The sequence below is a fragment of the Pogoniulus pusillus genome, chromosome 30 (genome assembly GCF_015220805.1).
Source record: "Pogoniulus pusillus isolate bPogPus1 chromosome 30, bPogPus1.pri, whole genome shotgun sequence".
NCBI classification, from domain to species: domain Eukaryota; kingdom Metazoa; phylum Chordata; class Aves; order Piciformes; family Lybiidae; genus Pogoniulus; species Pogoniulus pusillus.
In genome coordinates this window covers 4,647,154-4,672,491 of record NC_087293.1, presented here as the reverse complement: position 1 = coordinate 4,672,491, position 25,338 = coordinate 4,647,154, and the positions used below count along the sequence as shown (strand labels likewise).

General features: G+C 45.8%; 1 long non-coding RNA gene across 2 annotated transcripts in view; it reads right to left on the bottom strand.

Annotated features, from left to right (window-relative positions):
- LOC135188918 (uncharacterized) overlaps positions 1 to 25,338 on the bottom strand; it is a 54,000-nt gene that overhangs the window by 25,136 nt on the left and 3,526 nt on the right. Inside the window, exons 1-2 of one of the 2 annotated variants that reach the window (XR_010307888.1) lie at positions 22,175 to 22,252; positions 1,334 to 1,402 (exon numbers count right to left, since the gene is read on the bottom strand). This is a non-coding gene — a long non-coding RNA (uncharacterized LOC135188918). Of the gene's footprint in view, positions 1 to 1,333; positions 1,403 to 22,174; positions 22,253 to 25,338 lie in introns of those variants that run through there. The other variant, XR_010307889.1, reaches the window with a different exon arrangement.

Here is a 25,338-nt window from a genome sequence, read left to right as displayed (position 1 = left end):
GGAGAACTGAGATTACACTACTAGTGGCAGCCAAAACCAGAAATCTCTGCATCTGTGAGTGAGGGAATGAAACAGGTCCCAGCATCCTACCACTGCTCCCAAGTGACACAGCAAAGTCGTAGATCTCAAAAAGGAAAGGCCTGAGGTGGTCTTAAACAAGATAAATATACTTAATAACAGCAGTTAAAGATCACAGAATTAACCAGGTTGGAAAAGACCTTTGAGATCATCAACTCCAACCTAGAACCTAACCCTTCTAAGTAACTAAACCATGGCACTAAGTGCCTCATCCAGCCTCTTCTTAAACACCTCCAGGGACAATGACTCCACCACCCCCCCCCCCGGGCAGCCCATTCCAATGCCAATCACTCTTTCCCTGAAGAACTTCTTCCTAACATCCAGCCTGAACCTCCCCTGGTGCAGTTCGAGACTGTGTCCTCTTGTTCTGTCACTGGGTGCCTGGGAGAAGAGACAAGCCCTGCCTGGCTACAACCTCCTTAACGTGTTCAGAGCTGCACATTTTAAACCATTTCTGTGCACACCCCATGCTAGCCAGAGGAACAGCAGTAAGGCTGCGTGGCTCAAATTACCCTATCATTGGGAGATCACAGTCGGGTTTCACAGCTCTCCTTCAATATTCCCATCAGGACTGCAGCTCCCTTGCTTTGTTCCCCAGGCAGCTCAGCATTTAACAGATGGCCAAAGTAAATCAGGATCATTTGGTAGGTTTTTGGGAATAGAAGCTAAATGGGAAAATCACAGTCTAACAAAGCAATGAGGAGAAAAAAAGTACCAGCACATTAAGGGCCGTTTCAAAACAAATTAGGGTATCTTTTAAATCTCCACACTGCACTCTGTGTTTTCAATCAAAAGAGCATAAGTCGTTGACTTTCCCCTGAGTAATCCAAGTGATGAGGCTCTCTGAGGCGCAGTTAGAGGATGTAAGTGAAGAAGTGGGTATTACTTCACCCATGCTGTGATAATCTGAATGCATCACTGCCCAGCATCACAAACAGTGAAGCGAGGAGTAGGAGCAGCACTTTCCAAATCCCCCGTGCATTTAGAGATTGCAGGAGGAAGCAGGGGACCAGGTCTCCAGTTAGAGGCAATGTAAACATTTAAAACTGGAGCAGAAACAACATCACACTGTTTAAAACCTGAAGAGCAGGAAAACTGTAAAAGCTTGCTTTTCACCTCTCCAACAGGGTGAAAAACCAAGGCAGAGGAAATGTCAAGAAATAACAGTGCAGTTCCCACTGATCAGCTGTGTTTAAAGATCATTGTGAAGTTTTGCACTGAGACACTATAATTAAGGAAAGAAATCAAGGCTTACCAGTTACTGTCTTGTCTGGAGCAGGGAGGGAGCTGATCCTATAGGAGCTCTTCCACAGAGCAATGCACACTGCAGAAGTATCAGGAAGAGAACAATGTAATAAAGCTGTTGCCGACAACAAGAGCCACCCCACAGGTCACACACAGTTCTCCCTCTCTTTTCCAGCCAGCCAGAAGAGTTTCCTCCTCCTCTCCTGGCAGCAAGCCCTGGGCACAGTCCTCTTCCCACCTTGGAGAACAGCCACCCCTAGGGATGGAGCTGGCCACCTCTGCCCAGAATCCCACCACCCACATGGGAAAGAGCTGCTCAGGGCTTCATTTAGATTACATCAAGAAAGGGAAGCCTATCTTTAAACTGACAGAACGGGGTGAACAATGCAACCAGCTGAGAGCAGGATTATTTAAAGGAAGAGTCAGTTCAGCTTTGTGCCTGAAGTAATAAGGACAAATAAATTATTTTCAGACCAGGAAGACAGAGAAAATGATCATTAGATGTAATTGGTTTTAAGAATGATTTTAACAACCTTTCACATGTGAGCTGTGCAAGTTAATGCCCTACAAATTGAGGAATCCAGAGAGGCTTCTCTTTGTGGAAAAGGATTCCAGCACAGAAATTTGTTTCCCAGGAGATAGCTGTATCTGCTTACCTACCTGCATCATCTGCTTCCCTACCCACCCAGAAGTCTGCAAACGCTGCCCAAGTAGAGCACACAACTCCCTCTTCCTTCTCCTTGTGGTGTGCAAAGCCACACTGTGTGCTGGCCCACAGACAACTGGGATCAAGGAGCAGAAGAGTCACCGAACACAATAGAGGGAAGTCTGCTCCTCTGCACCAAACGCAGAAAGCAAAAGCGGTGGCATCCAGCAACCACACGCAGCAGGACTTCCACTGCTAAATTACCCAGCAGGAAGACTGGAAATATCTCACAAGAGCTGCACCACCAGGGTGCTTGCCCCGTGCAAAACTCCTGCTCTTCTCCAGGACACCTCTTCTCTCCTCACTTCAATTGACAGTGCAACAATCCAGCGTTGCAGCCCTGCATTTATTCACAGGTCATTCCCACTTTTGTTGTTGGCTTTGCTTTGTTTGACATTTCTCTTAGCTTTCTGTGGAGAAGGCAGATAAAACTACACAGCATTTATATGCCAGCAGGACCCAAAGGGAAATCCAGGTACAGCTTCAGTGGGATATATGCCTGCACTGAAAAAAAAAAGCCCGTTCAGACTGAGCTGCTCCCGAATTACCAAGGGTGATTGGATCTGAGAAACATAATAGCTTTGTACACCAAGCCAGTCCTCCTTTGACTCCAGATGCAAAATTACCATTTTTCTGCTGAAAGGGTGATTTCATGCCATAACTTGCATGACTAAGGTTTTCAGAGAAGACTTTTGTTTAGATAAGGACAAGAGATGCCCTGAGGCTTGTATTGTAAAGTTATATGGATATATAGATAGAGAAAGAAATTTTTTGTTGAGCTGAGGGAGTGGTGTGATTTTTATCTGCATGATTACTTACTGACAGACACTGGGAACAGCAAGATTCTTCCTGACCTTTTCTCACCCCTGCCTGCTTGCAAGCTTAACAGCCAGCCTGCCTTTGCAGCACCTGGCTAGCAGGGGCAGCCTAAACTGCAGCTGGTTTCTCTGTGTGCCCACTGTCATTCAGCTGGACGTTGACCTACCTTTAAAACAGTGCTCTTGCCCACTTGAAATCCAAACTGCAGCTCAAGGGAAGGGAAGGGAAGGGAAGGGAAGGGAAGGGAAGGGAAGAGAAGAGAAGAGAAGAGAAGAGAAGAGAAGAGAAGAGAAGAGAAGAGAAGAGAAGAGAAGAGAAGAGAAGAGAAGAGAAGAGAAGAGAAGAGAAGAGAAGAGAAGAGAAGAGAAGAGAAGAGAAAAGAGAGAGGGGAGAGAAAAGAGAGAGGGGAGAGAAAAGAGAGAGGGGAGAGAAAAGAGAGAGGGGAGAGAAAAGAGAGAGGGGAGAGAAAAGAGAGAGGGGAGAGAAAAGAGAGAGGGGAGAGAAAAGAGAGAGGGGAGAGAAAAGAGAGAGGGGAGAGAAAAGAGAGAGGGGAGAGAAAAGAGAGAGGGGAGAGAAAAGAGAGAGGGGAGAGAAAAGAGAGAGGGGAGAGAAAAGAGAGAGGGGAGAGAAAAGAGAGAGGGGAGAGAAAAGAGAGAGGAGAGAGAAAAGAGAGAGGGGAGAGGAGAGGGGAGAGGAGAGGGGAGAAACATCTGGGGCCAAAACTGGTCCAAGAGTAAAATGGTCCACATAAAAGCTTCTTCAGTTCTGACATTTTTAACAGCTCCTGGGATTTGTCTTCCACAGGCATTATTAAATTAGCTTGCACTTGCATTGCTTTTGATAGACTTCCAACCTCTAGCTAGAGAAATCTGCATTACAAAGCAACCTGAACAGCTCTGGGTTCAGCACTGATTGGGTGGTCACCAAGAGAGCACTCTCTGTGCTACTGCTCTCCCCTGTTTACCACTGGTGGGTGTAGTCCTCTCATGAATGCATGACAAATAGTGGTTTGATAACAAGTGGTGTTGCAGGGATACGATTAACTCTCCCAAGACACCTCAAAAAGAGTGCTGGAGATTTCATTGTGCTGCCTTGTCTGAGGCTATGCACTATTCTTCTTCTTGTCTTCTACTTGAGACAGTTGATAATCTTAGTTCAGACTACTAGACAGCTGTAAAACTCTATCTCAGCCTAAAAATCAAATTCTCAGCCTAAGAGAAAGCAAGAGAGTGATGGTTTTGGTTCAGGAATCTCTAAAGCAGACTCACTGAAAGGAGAGCTGATCTTGATAGCTATGAAGTCTTTTCACCCACAGATCCCAAACCAGTTCAGAAACTGAAAAGTTGTTTCTATTTTACAGCCAAGAAAGGACACTTGAAGTAGCAGGTTTTCAGGGTGTGATATATAATCTTCACCTTCTGACCAAGAAAAGCTGCAATAAAGGCAACAGAGAAAGACTGTGGCATAAAGACCCTGTGCTCTGGCTCCTCTTCTAGAACTCACTCCTTTTGTCACCGCAGCCAGCATACTGACCCAGGACTGTCCTAGTTTGGTTGCACAGACAAGCAGCAAATGGCTCGTTTGCAGCTCCACACATTCTTTCCCACCCCCTCTAGCAGGTATCCCAAATCAGAAAACCTGAGCTTGTCTTGAAACATAACTATCATCTCAGGCTTTAAGCAGAGCAGTCAGACACCTGAGCAAAGCTGAGCCATGAGCTAGCTGTGTGAACAGTGTTGTGTTTCACAGTGCTGACTGTCATTTTGGGGTTGTTTCATGGAATACTTTGTTTTGTCCATAGAATCATAGAATCAACCAGGTTGGAAGAGACCTCCAAGATCATCCAGTCCAAACTAGCACCCAGCCCTAGCCAGTCAACTAGACCATGGCACTAAGTGCCTCAGCCAGGCTTTGCTTCAACACGTCAAGGGACGGTGACTCCAGCACCTCCCTGGGCAGCCCATTCCGATGCCAATCACTCTCTCTGCCAACAACTTCCTCCTAACATCAAGCCTAGATCTCCCCTGGCACAACTTGAGACTGTGTCCCCTTGTTCTATTGCTGGTTGCCTGGGAGAAGAGGCCACCCCCCACCTGGCTACAATGTCCCTTCAGGTAGTTGTAGACAGTAATCCATCTAAGCTTCAAGAGACAACTTCTAGATTTCTCCTAGCCAGAAAAATAGCAGTGAATGGACCTAAGTGCAACAACTGTAGTTTAAATGACATAAGAGTACCAGCACAAGAAAACAGAAGCACCCTCAGTAATTCAACTAAGTGGTGTAAGGGATGGGAAAGAGAAATAGGAAAATAAATATGTATCTAAAATTTACTCTGCCTCTAAAAGCTTCCAGAGACTGAAGAAGTATTTTCCATTAGGTTTGATTGCTCAACAGACCCAATCATCTTCTTTCAGCAAAAATGGATGATTTGAAATATTTCACTTTGTTTTTTCCCCTTCTCCTTTTGCTTTTAAACTGCCCATAGCACAGCACAGCATCCCAACAGCACTGCGTTAAGGGGATCAAATCCTCTGTTGCTCTAAAGATTCTCCACGCTTTCAGCCTTATCCTTGTTCAGCTACAGGAAGCAAAATAATCTGTCTTGGATATTACTCCACATTTCAAAACACCAAAACCATCCAAACAAGAACGGCTTGTGTACAGGGCAAAGTCTTTGTTTTGACTGGCACCCAGAAGGAGTTATGACATACTATCATCAAAGCAAACTCTGCAGCTTATGGGGTAAGCAAAACAAGTTTTCTCAGTTTTCCAAGTTTTCTCATCACACAAATACCTTCACCACTAAACAAGTTAAATATAAAGGAGTTATACCCTTGGAACCAACACATTAAACTGGTTAGGGAAGAAGTTACCACCATCCCCACAGGTGGTATTTGTGAACATCATGAACATAGGAAAAATGCATTTTACAAGGGCCTGTACTGAAAGGGTAAGGGGGAATGACTTGGGGCTAGAAGAGGGGGAACTTAGAGTGGATATTAAGAAAAACTTCTCTGCAGCAAGGGTGGTGAGACACTGGAACATGTTGCCAGAGAAAGCTACAGATGCCCTCTCCCTGGAGGTGTTCAAAGCCGTGTTGGGTGGAGCTTTGAGCAACCTGGGCTAGTGAAAGATGTCCCTGCCATCAGCAGTGGGGTTGGAAGTGGATGATCTTTAAGGTCCCTTCCAACCCAAACCTTCCTACGATTCTTTTCTACAATTCAGTTCTATGATTCTGTTCTATGAGTCTGTTCTGTGCTTCCATTCTATGGCTCTATGATATCCAATTTTATTATGTACATACTTCCAAACTATTATGTACTTACTTCCAAAGTACTATGTACATACTTCCAAACTACTATGCATATGCATTCCAAATAAAATTCTCTTTCATTTTGTGGAGAAGAGGAGGCTCTGAGATGACCTTATTGTGGCCTTTCAGTATCTGAAAGGGGCCTACAAAAAAGCTGGAGAGGGACTTTTCAAGCTCTCAGGGAGTGACAGGACTGGGGGGAATGAAGCAAGGCTGGAGGTGTGGAGGTTCAGCCTGGACATAAGGAGGAAGTTGTTCAGCATGAGAGTGGTGAGAGCCTGGAGTGGGTTGCTCAGGGAGGTGGTTGAGGCCCCATGCCTGGAGGTGTTTAAGGTCAGGCTGGATGAGGCTGTGGGCAGCCTGATCTAGGGTAGGGTGTCCCTGGGCATGGCAGGGTGGTTGGAACTAGATGATCCTTGTGGTCCCTTCCAACCCTGACTGATTCTATGATTCTAGGTATACACAGAAGTATTTAGCACCAACATCCACATCACAGACACATATGTGTGCAAATGCATGTTCCTGTAGTGAAAGCATGCACCGCCACAGTCCTGTACAGGAAATACTTAGCTGTTCTATCTTACATCTTGGCATTGCCTTGTATTTGTGGCTCGAAAAGAGGTGGAGTTGCAAAGCTTCAAAATGTTTGAGAACCAGTTTAAAACTGTCAAAGGTTCATTTAGCCCTCAGACTGCAGGAAAACCTCTGGGTTGGATTTTTTAGAGGTGTTTCCTCAGGAAAAAAAAAGAAATTCTAGAGTAAGTCTCAGTTAGTGATTGAATACTGAGAGATACTCAGATACTGGGAGAGTGTGAATGTGAAACAGTCCTGTAAGCTTCCTTAGAAACTTTGAACAGCTTGGAAGATGCAACCAACCAATCTGAAGCAGGTATCACAAAACAAATACTGGGCACACACCAGAAAGGAGGTCTGTCTTTGTGGAAGTCATCCTCTCTTTTCACAGCATACCATCACCTTGACAACATGACTAAGGGGGGAAAGATACTGTCACTGTACCTCCAAACGAGTCCTGTAACAGGTGAAGACAGAGTGAAGATTTTTAGCCAAAATGCAAATAAGAAATTCCATCATTTCAAAAGTCTGCTTTTCATCAACTTTGACCTCAGTTGGTTTCTCACCTCTCAAATATTTGCTTTTCATAATCCCACTGTTCTAACAAAGCTCTCCTAAAGCCCTCTAATCGATGTGTATTTGCAAAGCCATACAGGTCCTTTGTCAAAGCTTCTATTCTAATCTGGGAACTTCAATTTTGGGAGAAGCTGATTCCTTAGTGGTGCGGAAGCATCCAGAGGAAGGTTCAGTGAACTCAAGGTCAATAAGTCATGCCTTTCTTTTGACTAGTGTTTGTTCTTGACAAGCAAGCTGCACACAAATCCCTTTTGCAAGTTTAAGGCTCTGTGTAGCCTGCAGAGACAAAATTAGAATATAAACATCTACTCACTAGAGAAAACAAGGAAGTTATTGTCACTGTAAAGAAGGGGACAGCTAAACCATACCCCCACACACACTTTAATTCCATTCTTGTGCACAGGCAAGCTGACAATTATACCACAGAGTAAGCTGCAGTTATCTAGTCAAATGATCATTTAATGTTCTTTATTGCACTTTTTCTAAAGAAAATTGATTTCTTGCTATTTAGGTTCAGGGTATTTCATTGTGCTAAGATTTTAAACTCGACTGAATGCGTTTGCACTGACTCCCTGCAAAGGGTGGTTTACAATCCTCCCCCTTTGTGCAACGCGAGATGTCTTTTCTTAATTGCCAGCCTTTCTTTTTCTTCTCTAAAGTAGGATGCATGCTTGTTTGTTTACTCAGGGCCCTGAAAGAGCCAAGCTGGGCTCCAGTCTTTGTACAAGCTGCTGAGAGATACTGAAGGAAATATGCCCTATAATGATGTTTGCTATGTCAACGACAACAGCCTACAGCCCGTTAAACTTCATCAAGGCTTTGCAGATATTTGAAGTTTAACTTGTCAGGACAATTCCTAGGGGAGGTTCTGGGTCATAATTGTCACTTGTGTCACATCAGGTGTTCTTTTCTATTCTGTTGTCTGATGCAGCACCTGGAGGCCAGCAGTCAGCCAGGGGACACAAAGGCAGCCCAGAGGGTTTCCAGATTCAGTGGACAGTGAAAAACAGCACTGCTGGAGCTGGGCACGGTTGTATAGCAGGAGAGCAAGGACTGAAACTCACATTTCCAGATCCTTTCTAAGCCACATCCAATTATCCCCATATCTCTGCACTACTCTTCTAGTGCTCAGAAATAAGATGAGATGACAAGGCAGGGAGTGCTGCAGCAAACAGCGTTTGAGCTGATGGAGAGCCAAGGCACGGCCAAACTCCACAGCCAGGCAGCACTGCTTTGATGGGATGTGGGCATAGGGTTGAGCAGGGCCACCACAGCCTCACCAAGCCACCAGGATCTGCAGCTCATGTTACTGTCAAAAGGCACTTGGGGAAGCACCCACGCTGCAGGAGTCAGCACGCAGCTTAGCCGGGGCTTTTCAGTGAGGTTTGTGCAAATCACTTCATCTTTGAGGAAAAGAAGTGATCCCTTAGTTGAGAAAGCGCAAACTTTCCAGCCCTCCTTAAGTACTGCTAATGTAATTAGTTTAACCACCTCCAGGTTGAGTGCCTTTTAAAAGGAGAGCCATTTAGGCACAGGTTTTGCAACACATTCAGCATCCTCTGATTACTTTTTTCCCCCCCTTCCTTCCCACATCTCAGTATGTAAAACCTTATTGCTGTGGAAATAAATGTGTGAAAAATCAATCAGAGACCTTTGCAAGCTATTAAAAACCTAACGCAGCATTACAGGATTACCACCAGCAGTTAAAAGGAGGCTCTCTGTGAAACTGTGTGGGAAATATTCCACACGACACAAGGATTTTGACAGACACACACATTATTTTGACTAACCCAGCAACTATTTACCTAGAAAACCACAGTAACTTCCACAAACACATAGCTCTATAAATATTGTTTTATTGCTGATGTTTTACCATCCTTTCTTGGGAGAATCATCTCCCGTAAAAAAAAACACCAACATTTGTTTGGAGGGAGGGGTTGGACTTCATTGTAAATATCAATTGTTAAAAAACAAAGGCAAACAGAGGGGGGTTGTTCCCACCCACTCTTCACTGCCTGTTTGCCTTGTCTGTGATGCCATTCACTGCTTCTCAGAGCTGAAAAAACACCTTTCTCCTGCTGTCTGCTTTAATTCCATGTGCCCAACTGGGGAGCAGGTGAGAGTCCTTGGTGCTGTGTGGTGGGGGGCAGGAAACTGTCCCTGTCCTGGGCAGCTTCTTCACCCAACATAGCACTGCATGAGCCAGTGAGTAGCCCCACAGCATGCAGCAGGGAAGGACAAGGTAATAGGCATTCAGTGCAAGTTCAGATTTCTGCCTCCCCAGGCACCTGAACATCTTCCCAGCAGTGTTCCCTGCTCTCCAGACACTCTCCTGAGCATTGCATCCTGCTGTCTCATCTGTGTGCTTTCTGCATTTGACAAAGAGCAATTCCTATGCCAGCATCCTACTCTTGTTTCAAACTACATGGAGAGAAGCTTGGATTCCAGTATCATCCCTGTAGAGGCATGAGGACTAAAAGGCTTTTCACACTTGACTCCACAATTGTTTCAGTTGGGAAAACCTACGAGTCCAAACATTATCTATCAAGTTTGTTGCTAATCTTTAGCCCTCAGCACCACACCTCTGTGTTTTAAACATCTCCAGGGATGGGCAGTTTGCATCTGTTTGTCTGTCTCGCAGCTGGATGCGCAGCAGGTCCCGAATGACAAATCCTACTGCCCTGATCTCCTTTAGCATTCCCCAGACAACCTCAAAACACTCAGAAAAAGAGGGATCTTGGCAGATGAAAAGTTGACAGAGCTCCCCACCACCCCCTGCTGCTTTCAGATACAAGAAATTTTCTTGGCTGCCCATACAGAAAATTCCTGAAACCTGCAGTGAATAGCATGGAACAGAGGTCAAGTAAGAATACAAAAGTCACTTCATCAGCACTAGTGTCAGCCCTTTTGCTACAGTAAAAAGTAAGTTCATCACAGTTTAACCCAACAGAGACAAAATTGGAAGAATGAAAAGAGAACAAACTTACCTTACCTTAATCCAGTCTTGCAAAACCCTGCTCTCTTCCCTCCCAGCTGCCCAGACTGGAGAGTGTTACGACACCTCAGCAGGGCTCATTTGATCAGCAGCATGACCTGACCTGTACTACAGGGAAAGCCCTTTATGTACACTTGACAGCTCTGACCTGTGCTGCAGCATGGCTGGAGCTTACTCTACCGTTACAGCACTTCTCCGCCACAGGACAAGCCTGCCCTGTGTGGCATGGGCCTCAGCTCTCCCTGAGCTCCAACCACCCTCCTCTTTTGGTCAGGCAGCAGCACACTACCACTCTAAATAACACCTTTCAAATCGCCAGCTACGACTTTTTCAATGGATCCTCCCTAAAACAACAACAGCTTCCCGAAACAGCCTCCTAGCTGGTGAGATGCACTCCCCAGAACTCAGGAAGGCAAACAGAGAGAGGGTCTGCCAGACGAGCACATTAAGCTCTGCATGAATTTGTGTGTGCACTTTATTTTGGAGACAAGTCATTAGCAGAGCTACTTTCCAGTCATCCAGGAAAATCCAAGAGCAGTGCAGCTGAACATGCAAGGCCTGATTCCCTGATAGTATCACAGTATCATCAGGGTTGGAAGAGACCTCACAGATCATCACATCCAACCCTTTACCACAGAGCTCAAGGCTAAACCATGGCACCAAGTGCCACGTCCAATCCTGCCTTGAACAGCTCCAGGGACGGCGACTCCACCACCTCCCTGGGCAGCCCATTCCAGTGTCCAATGACTCTCTCAGTGAAGAACTTTCTCCTCACCTCCAGCCTAAATTTCCCCTGGTGTAGCCGGAGGCTGTGTCCTCTTGTTCTGGTGCTGGCCACCTGAGAGAAGAGAGCAACCTCCTCCTGGCCACAACCACCCCACAGGTAGTTGTAGACAGCAGTAAGGTCACCCCTGAGCCTCCTCTTCTCCAGGCTAACCAATCCCAGCTCCCTCAGCCTCTCCTCATAGGGCTGTGCTCAAGGCCTCTTGTTTGGAATTCTAGCAAACACTGCAGCTAACACCAGTGTAAGGCAATGCTCGGTAAGAACCAGTCTCATGAAATCACCAGGACCTTGTCCATCAGTCCCAAAAGGCTGCAGAAAGTCATTGGGCTGGAAAGGATCCTCTAAGGTCATCTTGTCCAATCTCCCTACAGTAAGCATGGTCATCTTCAACTACATCAGGTTGCACAGGGCCCCATTTAGTTTGATCTTGAATGTCTCCAGGCATGGAGTCTCCACCACATCTCTGGGCAAACTGCTCCAGTATTTCACTACCCTCATTGTGAAGAGCTTAACCTCATTTAGTGACCATGATAGTAGAGCTATTCCCAAGAGAGGCTGAATTGCAAGTCAAAACTATGGGGAGTTATAAGAAGAATCATTCTGCTAAGCTCTGCTTTGCTTTAAGGAGAAATCTCCCCATCATTTGGTCACAGCTTCACTTCCTCCAGGTTTGTGAGGAAGCTCACACTGCTGATGCCACTGAGCTCATGCAAGTGTCAGTTATTTTGGAGTCTCTCCAGAGAGAAATATTTTGACAGTCATATTCCGTTCATTATTCTTCCAAGGGAGGAAATATGCAGGTCGTTATCTAAGGGAGCAGAGTCAGCCCACCATGCTCTTGCCTGACTGCCTTACTTATCTTGATAAATGCTGGCTCAGATCAGGACTTAGTGCCATTAGATGTGTCTAAAACATGAAGCTGTCATTACTGTGTCAGCACCAAGGATTGTTTCCAACCGTGATAATGGTGGGGCCACATTTTGAACAAAGGCAGATTTGAGTCTGAACTGGCCTACCACACCAGCTGGTTCCCATTACAGCTCAGAGACCTTTTGCTCATGATTATGAGCTTCACTTTTTTTTGTTGTTTTTAATTGGAAACCAGAAATATCCTCACCATCTATGACTCACATTGGACCCAGAAATAGGTTACCTCATGGTTAGGGGCTGGCAGGGCTGAAGTCTGCACCAGTTCAAAGATCTATTTGATCCAAACCCTGACAAATAAAGAGCTCCAGACTGCAGCCAACCCTGCCACACAGATCCCATGCCCTGGTCCTCCTATGCTGCCAAAGCAGCACATGCACCACTTATGTGGAGTTAATGAAACCCAATACTGATGCAAGAGCACATCAACTCTATACCACTTTTCTGACAGTGCTCTTCAAACAGAGGCTACCTCCAAGGCAAGTAATTTCATGCCAACACGGAGCTGAGAAGAACTTAAACTCATTCTGACTCGGCTCAGCCCAACATTTAAGCAAAACACTTAAGTAACTCCTTGTCCAGCAATGCACTTAAGCATGTGGTTTAATTCATAAAAGGTAAGCAATTGCTTATGGCTTTGGACTGTTGAACTGGCAACTCTTATACCAACTGCTATGCATATATATATATAATTACAGAGACAGCTGTCATTAAAAATATATCCATAGCTGGTTTTAATCTCAGGTTTTAAGGCTTCTCAGTGGGTTTGTAAAAATTACATAGCCCTGCAAACAAGCATAATTACATACAACATTCAAGTGGCTTTCCATTCTTCCTAACAGCGATCTCCCTGCAAGGCAGCAACCTGCGCTTTATTCCTCCAGCCAGCACCTGAAGCTGTGTCATGTTTCTGTTCCCATCAGACCAAGTGCAGATTTCACATGAATATAGATTTATGACTTGCTGCTTGAAAATGTGCAATGTCAAACGTCCTGCTGAGTTTTATTGAGTTGGCTGTGGCAGTACCTACTACCCAGTGCAGTATGATCATTTCAGACTTTAATCTTGCCTAATCCTGTTCCATAGGGGTTTGGATTTGCCCTGTCCCCCTTTGCTTGACAATTTTGGCATCTGTACTGCACACATTATGCTCATAGTGAAAATTAAGATCAGCTGGACATCTGAAAAAGAGGACTTCTGCTGACCACAGGGCTTGTCTGAGACCAAATAGCACTTCAGATTATCACCCCTGAGCTCTGTCCCATCTTGCCTCAAACCACTTAGACTGGGTTGCAAGCCCCATTTTGCTCGCTGTACACTTCAGCTGGTGGCATCTCTTATTTGTGCTACATTGTAATGCAAATTGTTTGCAGCTATTCAGCATAACAATACCAAGATTTCAGAAGCAGCAGAAATCATGTGCCTTCTTTTTTGATTTCTCCCCTATTGCAAAGCAACAAGAGTTGTCCCTAAAATAAAACCAGCTAGGGGAAAAAAAAATAACAAAAAGCAATATAATTCTGTTCCTAGTAAATATATGTAGCATTAGATGTAATTGGTTGAGTTGTGCCATCCATTGGCTCTATAGGATTAACATCAGGTGGAAGCTTGCCTTCTCTTTGAATGGGAAGTGCCAGTTTCGGAGCAGGCACTGGGTGTCCTCTCCCTCCCTGGAAGGGAAGCACTTTTCAGGTGTCCAGCAACCACAGAGGCCACAAGCTCGTTGCAATTCTCCATTTGCCAAGTTTCACATATTCATATGTTCTACTTGCACAAAGAAGGAACTTAGGCCTGTATTACTCCCTGTGGCAGGTTAGCAACTTCCCCCCTGCTATCAAAATGTACCAGACTAGCTCAGGCAGCTTGGAAGGAAGATGAAGCTATTATTTACTGCAAAGCAACAATTCACAAGGATATATACATAAGATATTTACAAGCATTTACAATTATATACAAATGAGAAATAATAGGACCACGAGGATGCTCAGAGGGCTGCAGCAGCTCTGCTGTGAGGACAGACTGAAAGAGTTGGGGCTGTTCAGTCTGCAGAAGAGGAGGTTCCCAGGTGACCTTCTTGTGGCCTTTCAGTATCTGAAGGGGGCCTACAAAAGAGCTGGGAAGGGACTTTTTAGCTCTCAGGGAGTGACAGGACTCGGGGGAATGGAGCAAAGCTGGAGGTGGGGAGATTCAGAGTGGCCATGAAGAGGAAGTTCTTCACCATGAGAGTGGTGAGAGGCTGGAATGGATTGCCCAGGGAAGTGGCTGAGGCCCCATCTCTGGAGGTGTTTAAGGCCAAGCTGGATGAGGCTGTGGCCAGCCTGATCTAGGGTAGGGTGTCCCTGGGCATGGCAGGGGGGTTGGAACTAGATGGTCCTTGTGGTCCCTTCCAACCCTGACCGATTCTATGATTCTGTGAATATCGAAATCCAAACTCCCTCCCAGACAAAGAAACTGCCCAGAAGGGGCTCAAAGCCACTGCCTCTTTCTCCCTCTACTTTCCCAGACAAACAGAAACAACCAGCAAGGCTTACACTGTTATTTGTTACCGGAGAAGAAGCAAAAGGAAGCAGTGTCCCCAAACCAAGTTTACTTTTTGGCTCATTGTCCCTTTCAGCAAACCAAGGAATGTTACAGACTGCATCATTATCTTCCTTTCACAGCTGATGATCTAATTTCTTTCATTCTAATAGTCCAATTGGCCTCAAAGCAACACACTCCCCGAATGGAGCTGACCCCTACAGAAAGCACAAGACTTAAAGGGAAGGCAGTAAGACGGCCTTGTAAATAACTTCCAGTGGAGACAGTGTGATGCAGGCTGCTGGTACTCCAAGCTCTGGAAAAAACAATAGGGTTCCTGAAAACAGTTATGGGAGGAGCAAGGTGATAATGAACATCAGAGACTGTAAGGGCATCATTTAAGAAGGTAGATATGGATCTTCAAGCTGTCTTCAGGGCAACTATAATTAAATAAACCAAAGAGGAGGACAAATAAACCCAAAGAATGAGCTCCTGGTTCAGAATATGGCAATTAACCTTCCCAAGTGGGCAGCAATAAGTGAAGAACTATTACCTACTGTCCCAATAAAGCCCAACAGCCCCTTGGGTTAGGGTAAGATAAGCAAAGATATCTTAAGGACCAACCAGAAAGTGCCTGTGTCTGCATTCAGTAAGACCTAGGCTATCAGTCCAAGATTTGAGGCTGAGGCTTTCAAGGAGTCTGGAAGACCACTGAAATTCAACCACCCCTGTTGAACGACAATAAATCTGGTGGTACCTCTGGCTCTGAAGGCCAGCGTAGCGTTTCAGAGCTTCTCCATTAAGCTCAAAAGGTTCAAGAGATTCACCACCAGAGAGTGGTTTTGGAGCACCTAGATAAGAATCTATTCCCTAGGTAATGCAAAGTTGTTCTCACACCCTTCAAGCACAGGAGAGGAGGGTGGCCCAGCACCACTGCTGCTAGCTGGGAAAGGGGAATCAGAGTTCGTTCTCCCAGTCTGCTACCAGCTACATCTTTCTGCTTGACAGCTTACCTGCTCACTTACAGACCGTGCTAAGAGTAATCCTTCACCTTCCAGACTACATGCAATTAGCTACTGCAGACTTCCCAGTCCCATGGAGGCCTTGAACTAGATGTGATACAAGACGTGATAGATCAGAACAGAATGGATTGTAGCGTGAAAGCAGCCGCCGATACCTCAGACACAGGTTGAGTGCAGTTAACATGCTTCAAAATCATTCCACTATCACTTTGTCACTGTTCAACAACTAAAAAAGTACAGTGGATGTTTTTATGCCTCCTTCTCTCGAGAAAGCACTTCTGCTGAGAATTTTGGAAAGTTGCTACACTACCCTGGATTGGTTCAAGAATCCTGGAGTGTATTAGAGCTTAAAAATACAGCAGCAAGATAAGCACTGGCAGGAAGACAGAGGAATTCAGAACTCTGAGACTCAGAAGAAAAGATATTTCTAATCTCTGATGAAAATATAAGACAGAGTGGATAAGGCAGACAAGCACAAGGAAGCTGTTACAAACAGGAGGAAAGCTTGGAAAAAGGAGGAAGGGAGGTGAAGCTTCTCACACCACCAAGTGAGCTCAACAGCAAGATGAGAGAGAGGTCACAGCAAGACAAGTATAGCAAGCAAGCAGAGCTCCAAAGAGATAGAGGCTAGAAGACAGGTCAGGGCAAGTCCACTTCTATGCTTTCCTTTGTTCTTATTTTTGGCTTTCCACATATCTTCAAAAGAAGAGATTATCAGATAAGAAATGATAGGACACCATTAAGACAGAAGGTTTTTCCAGCTCTATTGTGTGGATGACATTCCTTCCCCTCTGCTCTCCAGAGATCTGGTACATCTGGGAATGCAATTTGCAAAGCACTCACACAGAACGACACCGTGATGCTGCCTTCGGTCAGGAATATGATCAAAGGTGTAATTTAAAGTGGGTGTTTAATAGCCCCACAGTGTTTCTTTACCATGGGATTGCTGAGAGCAGCCTGTAGCATACTCTTTTGTGCTACCAACAGGTGCTGGGAAGCATGCCAATGCCCCCCATCCTACAGAAACCTTCTGTCTTTCCTGATGATGTCCACACACGCAGGGCAGGGGGTAAAGGAATTCTAGACCTTCACTGCTGTAAAGCAGGAGGTTCAACCACCTCAGCTAAAGAACAATAATTGGTACCAGATACTGATTTCCAGAGGGCTAATTCTACAAGAAGATAATATATTGCAAGAATAAGAAAAGGTCTGTATCAGAGCAACGCCCTGGGAATCGAGGAGAGATGTAAACAGAAAGGCTGATTTCCACTGCAGCAGAAGTGCCATGTTCCTGAGGTCAGAACCATGTGCATAATGAACATGGGAAAGAAACACTGGTTTAGAGCAGCTGGAAAAAAGAATCTCCAACCATGGAGCTGACTAACAGTGTCACCAGAGGTGCTGCCAAGGGGGAAGAGGAAATGATGGTGTTCATTTGCTGAATACATATGAAGACACCAGCAGAAGAGCTGGGTGTTGATATAGGGGGCAGCTACTGTTCTGAGATTTCAGCTGCTCTTTCACAGGAATTTCTCCCTGCTCTGTACTTTCTTTTCATTTGCCTTCACACTGAGTGATCTGTAACAGTTCCATTCCCAAAGCACTTTCTAAGTTCCCCACCTTTTGCACTTATGCTTCATGTCAAAGTCAGACTGCTCTGTTGTGAAGAAACTCCAGCCCTTCCGTTGCCACGTGGGCTCAGGTGGACAGCACCAGAGAGCTGCTCACCACCCACTTTCTTCTGGAACGTCTCAGCTGACACACACATGAGGCCCAACCACCCAACACACACACACTGCTCACTGCAGCCCACACCACAGGCTGCTTCCCTCCCAGCAGCAGGCCACAGGAGAAAGCAGAAGTTGGCATGGCTGAGCGCAGGGGGTAGAAGCCAGGAATACGGCACAGATGTGCATAAAGGTGCTAGAGGGAGGAAACAGCAGGGGTGTAGGGGAGATAGAGGAGCTGAGGGTACTGCAAAGGAAATTCCACAGGGAATATGCAAAGGCTGCTGAGATTGCTGCAGTGGAGGAGCACACCAGGAATCGGGCAAAACCCCATTGCTCGTGCAACAGCTCCTCTCTTATCATTTAATATTCAGTGCCATTTTATAGCAGCAGGACATCCCTGACTCTTCCTCTGCTTTGGAATGTAAATAGCAGCTGTCTCCATTTTGCTGGTGCAGAGGCATGCTGTAGGCATGCTCTGTCTGTGCTATCAGCAGGGCCTCGCAGGAGGCAGTCAGGAGAAAGTCTGATTTGTTAATCTTGACAGGGCTTAGGAAAGATCAGATTGGAGCATTTCAGCATCAACAAGACTTGGATAATTCTAAACACACAGAGAAGAGCTTTAAGTACCTAAGGAACCCTCTTGGTGGTGATACTCAGCTGCTTACAGAGGTAGGCAGGAGCAATGGGGATTATCCTCTTGGATTTAGGTGCCTAAATTCTTCCTCAAGTTCCTCCTTAGGCACATATTCCTTTCTGTAAATCCAGCACTCAAACCAAAAAACCCCAAACCCCATCACTGCCCCTTTCTCCTGTCCATGGATCAATGGTTAAAAGTACCTGAACATCCACATAAAGCCAGGCATCCTGCAGCCTCAGTTGTTCTTTGCAGTCTCACAGCTGACTGAGGGCAATACCCTACAGAAACAGGAATGGTGCAAGGAATGAACTGCTACAGCAGGAGAATACTAAACAAAGAACAAAAATCCATCCAAGGACTGATCTACTTCTGTCCTACTGAAGTAAATCTCATCAGTGTTGCTGACCCTGGGGATTATCTCTGGGTTCCCACCAAATCGATCACAACCACACGACTAAGATTTAGAGGGCTGCTCATCCTTCCCCCCCAACTCTTTTATTGTAATCTGGCTCCAAGAATCCCTCACAGGAACCTTTTCTAATATCTTCTCTCCTTTACTAATTATGGAGGAGTAGAAATACGAAGATCCCCTTGCTAGGAACCTGAGGATTCCTGCAGAGCTTGCTTCAATGTAAATCTCCCTAGTAACAAAGGAAATGGAGGGAGGGGAAGAGGAAAAGAGAACTCTCCACACAATTTACAGCCTGCCTTTCAGGGGTTGTTTGCTGCCATGCTGCTCCAGAGACTGTTCAGCCTCTCCCTCCGTCAGCACCCCTCACTGCTCCTAACTTCTGGCAAGGATCATCCAAGAGGAATGTTGTTTTTTTTTCCCAAAGTTCTGAATGAGGTATCAGCTGTTCTCTAAAGAGATTATGGTGGGAGCATTCCTAGCACATCGGCTCCGCTGTGCAGCCAGCCTTGCGATTAAATGGCTCAGCAAAGGTGGTTTCCAAGGATAAACGGTGCCAGGGATGACAACATTGCCTCACCAAAGGGGGGAGAATCTAATAAAAAATAAGGATAGAGGAAAACTGCTGTAGCTCTACAGCTATTATTAGTGTCTCAGAGCATTGTCACTGCGCTGCCTGTGCTGTCAGATGTCACTTTGCATCAGTTCTGGGCAAGACTCCGAAGAAAAACGGTGGAACTCATTTAATTCTGCAATGCATGACTGGGCTCCGCAGCAGGGCCGCACAGAGGGTTAAGTGACCTCTTAATGCTGGTGGGAGCACTGCTCAACGAGCTCAAGTGGGCTCTCCAATAATTTATGCAAACACCTTTTTGCATAGACCAGCACTTTATAGTAATTTACACCTTCCATCCAGCTGCTCTTGCAGAGCATCAAACAACTGCTTACAAACAAGTTGCAGCCCTCAGTCCTACTGCCCCCTGAAGCAGCTCCCTGCTGAACTGCCAGTAGGACAAGGAAGGTTATTCTTCCTCTGTACTCGGCACTGGTGAGGCCACACCTTGAGTGCTGTGTCCAGTTCTGGGCCCCTCAATTCAAGAGAGATGTTGAGGTGCTGGAACATGTCCAGAGAAGGGCAACAAAGCTGGTGAGGGGCCTGGAGCACAAACCCTATGAGGAGAAGCTGAGGGAGCTGGGGGTGTGCAGCCTGGAGAAGAGGAGGCTCAGGGGCGACCTCATTGCTGTCTACAACTACCCAAAGGGAGGCTGTAGCCAGGTGGGGGGTGGCCTCTTCTCCCAGGTAACCAGCAACAGAACAAGGGGATACAGTCTCAAGTTGTGCCAGGGTAGGTATAGGCTGGATGTTAGGAGGAAGTTCTTCACAGAGAGAGTGATTGGCATTGGAATGGGCTGCCCAGGGAGGTGGTGGAGGCACCATCCCTTAAGGTCTTCAAGAAAAGCCTGGCTGAGGCACTTAGTGCCATGGTCTAGTTGACTGGCTAGGGCTGGGTGCTAGGTTGGACTGGACCATCTTGGAGGTCTCTTCCAACCTGGCTGATTCTATGAAAATGAGGGGGGGGGGGGGGGGCGGGAAGAGACAGCCTGGGCAAGTAAATGACTGCATGTATAGGACACTGGCACTTTCAGACAAGCTACACAGTGCTTGGACCCCAGGACGTGGCCCATGAACACTGTGTGTACAGCGAAACCAGCCAGCAACAGCATTGCTAAATGTATGTATCTTCTCCATGGATATGCTTTTCCATATTCCTTCTGCTTACTGGAGGACCATCCTTTTCATCAGCACTTTTCCCACCTACTTGTTTTTCAGGGACACCTTCTAAGGATAAAGCTGAGCAACTTTATCTCAGGGAAGAATTCAGCACCCAGCAGAAGACATTGACTACATTTCTTTCTGCTTTGAGGAAACATTTTATGAACATCTGTTGGGGTTTCTCACAAGGATTTCAGGTCATTACATGCTCCTTTTTTCCACTGCTCAGGATGACTGAATGGTTAAGTTCATTTTGCTGACCATGTGGCAGTTTACTTCGAAATATATGCATGAGCAAAACTAATCAGAGCTGATGGGAGACCTACACTCATCCTAGAGCATTCTCACTGCACCCTTCTAAACGCCTGCCTTTGCTCTGAACTGAAAGCCACATCCACCCAGAGAAAAAATAAAGAGTAACTACTTTTTCCTCTGGTGTTAGCTGCCTGCCAACACACTTTGTTTGCTGTAGAAGAACACAGTATTGTTTAATGGCTAGCTAAAGGCGAGTTAAGTGGCAGCTTTGAGGAAAAAAGGAAACAAAAGCCCCAAGTATTGGTGATTTATCAAAGCGGACTGAGATCACACCTTAATATCCAAGCTGCAGACAGATCCTGTGTTCTGGAAGTGAATTTTGGGAACCTAATTTAACTCCTCCTTTCAAAACATCTATTAGCTATTCAACACACTTGATGTGACTGGGAGTAACTTCATGCTGACAGCTGCAAGATTTCAACCAGACTTGTAGATCAGAGTACCTGATGGATTGCACTTCTAAGTACCTGCCCAGCTCTGAAGCTCAAATTGACTCTTTAATAATATTCCTTCTGTCCCACTGCACTGGAAAGCTCAGCTGTAAGGAGAACCTTTCACTGGTTTGACCACAGTGCCCAAATCTCAGAACATGAAGAGCTCTTCATCAACATTAATGAAAAAGGGATTTTTTCATCTGAAGACAACAAAAGACAGCTGTGGATCTGCACATGTTGGGATGTAACATTAGGAAAATTAGAGACAGGCTAAAGGCATCTTTGTACAGAGACACACACCTGATTTGGAAGGAGAAGTTAATACAGTGGCATGAATTCTCTACAGCCATCCTAGAGCAGAAAGAGCTGTGACAGTTGCTTGTGGAGGTGGATCCCACAGCTCCCATTTCATCAAGGGCCCAATCCTTTCCATCTGCTGGGCCCCACTCCATTACAAGTTTATTACTGGCCTTGTCCTGTTATTTTGAGAGTCAAAAGCTCCACTAAGCTTCTTTTTTTTCCGGCTAGACCAAGTTAGGAAAACCTCAGAACTACAGAAGGAGGAAAGGAAAAAGATCTCAGGCACATGTCTTTCAGCAGGTAAGTACCACTGAGGAGCTCTTAGTTTAGAGAACACATCCAAAGATACAAGTGTGGAAGCATCTGAAGACCAGTGTTAAGACTAAACTTTTTGAGAATCAGGCTCCTTTGTTTCCAAAGACTGAGTTTGTGTCAACTTCTTTAGCAGCAGTGCTACTGAGAAGGCCTTCTCCCCCTCCTCCAAGAAAAAGTAGCAAGGCTGCCTTTAATTTGTTCCTCCTAGCTGTCGCCTTCAAGCTTTTCAGAGTGACACAAAACCTTAAGCAAAGTTTCATTCACTTCAAATTCTCTTCCTTCAGTTTAATTACAGCTAAGGAAGGTTGAGCAACAAGCAACTAAAAGGTACCTGAATTCCCAAGTGCAAAAGAGTAGAACAAGGGGGGAGGAGGGGGGGGAAGAAGTACATCAAGCACATCAAAAGTCTGGCAAGCAGAAAGCAACTGGCTGAGTTCATAGAGGTGGTTCCTGCTTACAGAATGGCTGCTCAGCCCGGTTATTTCATTAGCATCACTCTAAAGGGTCCTAGGGACTTTCTTTTTGAGGTGTAGGCAATTCAGAGAGCTGAAAGATCATTGTAATTTGGCTATGAAAAACGAGTAGGTGTTCACAGTTCATTTCCCAATAGAGAAAGTCATGCTCATCACAGAAACCATCATCATGCACAGAACTAATCACCGCCCTGCTCAGCAGGCACACCCATGCACATTAAGGAAGCCTTACCTTGCTCTAGCTTTTGCCACATATGAACAAGAGATTTGGGTTAGCAAAGCTTTCAGGGAGCCTTCCTTCTTTCTATTTTCCCCCCAGATCTACAATTATATATATATATATATATAATAAAAGTAAATGAAAACAAACATACAAAACTAGAAACCATGAAATAAACTGAAAGCTATGAAGTTCTCCCACAGAAACTCCCTGCTCCCAGGTGAACTGGAATAAAAAGACAGTGGTGGAAGAGCCACAAACACAAAGAGAAAAACCTTAAAGAGACACAGGGAGAGGATGCAAAGCTAACACAACGTTGATTAAATGGAATAAAACATGCTGCTGCTTATCTGGATGAGTAACATCAGCTGTGGTCAAAGGGCAGTGGCTGGATAAGACCTGGTATTTTCTCATTCCTGCTGTAAGCAAGAGAGTGCAAGGCCTGGGAAAAACAGAGCACCAGCTCTTGAGATTCAAACAGTCAGTTCTAAGCCTGTGCAAGGACTCTGCCTCAAACCCCTGCAAAGCCTTAGGAAACCTCAGGGCCCCTCTAGAAGACTACTTAGCAACCGACTTCAGCTTGGATATTGCCAAAATAAACTCAAGACCAAATTAGACATGGCTGAGTCCAATTTCACCTTGATTAGTATTTACATAACACACAGGGAAACGCGAGGAGAGCACATAAATAATGTACTGTTTGTTGCAGGCCTCTCAGGAGGAGAGTTTGCAGCTACAGTATTGATCCTCAGGCACACATCAGCTCACTGTGCAAGCCCAAATCTTCTTTATGTGCAGAAGTAAACGTCCAGGAGATGAGCCACACTGGTTGGGTTGCAGGCCCATGCCTTACTAGAGGAGGGGATCTGACAGGCAGAGACCTGCAGACTACCTAAGAGCCTCACATGAAAAAACACTTTAAAAGGGAATCTCTAGGTCTGGTTAAATTAGAAGACATCTTCCAATTCCTTACCTTCTTACCTACTGGAATGTGTCCAGAGAAGAGTGACAAAGCTGGGGAGAGGCCTGGAGCACAGCCCTGTGAGGAGAGGCTGAGGGAGCTGGGGGTGTGCAGCCTGCAGCAGAGGAGGCTCAGGGCAGGCCTCATTGCTGCCTGCAACTACCTGAAGGGAGGCTGTAGCCAGGTGGGGTTGGGCTCTGCTGCCAGGCAACCAGCAACAGAACAAGGGGACAGAGCCTCAAGTTGTGCCAGGAGAGGTCCAGGCTGGATGTTAGGAGGAAGTTGTTGTCAGAGAGAGTGATTGGCATTGGAATGGGCTGCCCAGGGAGGAGGCCGAGTCGCTGTCCCTGGAGGTGTTACAGGAAAGGCTGCCTGGGGCACTGAGTGCCACGGTCCAATTGATTGGCCAGGGCTGGGTGCTAGGTTGGCCTGGATGATCTTGAAAGTCTCTTCCAACTTGCTTGCTTCTATGATTCTTGTGGAGTTGTCATTTCTGACAACACTCCCAGGAAACGTAAACTTGAGACAAGTGCCTTGGTTCTCCCCCCCTGTTACAGTACCAATGCTTATCCGTTCAGCCTTAACACAAGTTGGAGTGACTCCAAAGCAAAACTGTTACCTAGGAATGACTCAGTACCATCACTTTCTGAGGCAGCCACACAACATAGTCTTACTCAACAGCCAGGAGCAGTCTGGACCACCTGTGAGAATCAAGTGGGAAAAGCTTCTCTTCCATCTTCTGTTCTTTTCTTGCTGGAGGAAAGGTTTCACTTTGTGCCCAGTCCATGTCAGCCTCAATAAGAACATCTTTCTTTCTGCCTTTCAGTGAACAATGTTAGGGTGAAGAGTGGGTTGAGAGTAGCTCTGAAGAAAGACACTTGGGTGTATTGATTGAGAAGCTCACCATGAGCTGGCAGTGCACTCACAGCTCAGAAAGCAGATTGTGTGCTGGGCTGCATCAAGAAGAGTGTGGCCAGCAGGTCAAGAGAGGGGACCCTGCCCCTTTAGGCTGCTCTTGTGAGACCCCAACTCAAATACTGTGTCCAATTCTGGTATCCCTATCCTCAGAAAGGCACAGAGCTGTTGGAGTGAGTCCAGGAGGCCACAAAGATGATCCAAGGGCTGGAACATCCCTGCTATGAGGACAGGGTAAGAGAGTTGGGGTTATTCAGCCTGGTGAAAGTGTGGGGGGATCTTAGAGCTGCGTTCCAGTACTTAGAGATCCTACAGGAAGGCTGAAGAGGGGCTCTTCATATGAGTGTCTAGCGATAGAACAAGGGGGAATGGTTTTAAGATGAAGGAAAGGAGGTTTAGATTGGATCTTAAAAATAAGTTCTTCAGTACAAGGGTGGTGAGACTCTGGAATAGGCTGCCCAGGGAGGTTATGAAGGCCTCCTCCTTGGGGGTGTTGAAAGCCAGGTTGGATGAGGCCTTGAGCAGCTGAATCTACTTCAGAGGGGTCCCTGCCCACGTCAGGGAGGCTGGAGTAGATGATCTCTGAGGTTCCTTCCAGCCTAAGCCATTCTATGATTCTATGGTTTAGAGAAGAGATTTCCAGTTCTATGTAGCCTACTCCAGATTTACTGGACATTTGTTTTAACCATATCACAACCCCCTACCACACTGCTCCCCAAAGCACCTCAGTCAAGCAACAGTCATATCTGATGATAGTTTGCAGCTTGCTAGGTCCTGGTAAGCCATCTGCAAGCCCCCAACTCCCTTGATGAGAAATGGTTGCTCAGCAAAATTAATGGGTGTTTGGAACCTACAGCGTAGCTCTGCTGGCTGCAGTCAGAAAGCAAAGTAGCTGAGGATATTACTAGTGGTATGAGGCATCTAAAGTAGCCACACAACAAATGTCTTCTGATGAGATATATGTCCTGAGCCAACAGGAGAGGTAACTGATAGATTCAGCATTACTACCCTCCTGATGCATCTACATCTTCTAAGTTTGCAGCAAACAAATGTCACTCTCAAGCACACTGTTAGGAAAGACTGCTTAAAATTAATTAGCTTAGTAACAATGTCCTGTCATTATGCTACTAAGTCACCAGCATGAGCACATAAGTTACAGTGACAGCTCAGGGTATAAAATAAGTGCCTTTATATTGAAATTTGCAAAGTGCCTAGCAGCCAAATGCCAATCTATTCACTTCTGGTAATACTGCATAGTTTCCTCTTAATAGACTGTTCCAAACTCCCACACAGAGATGTG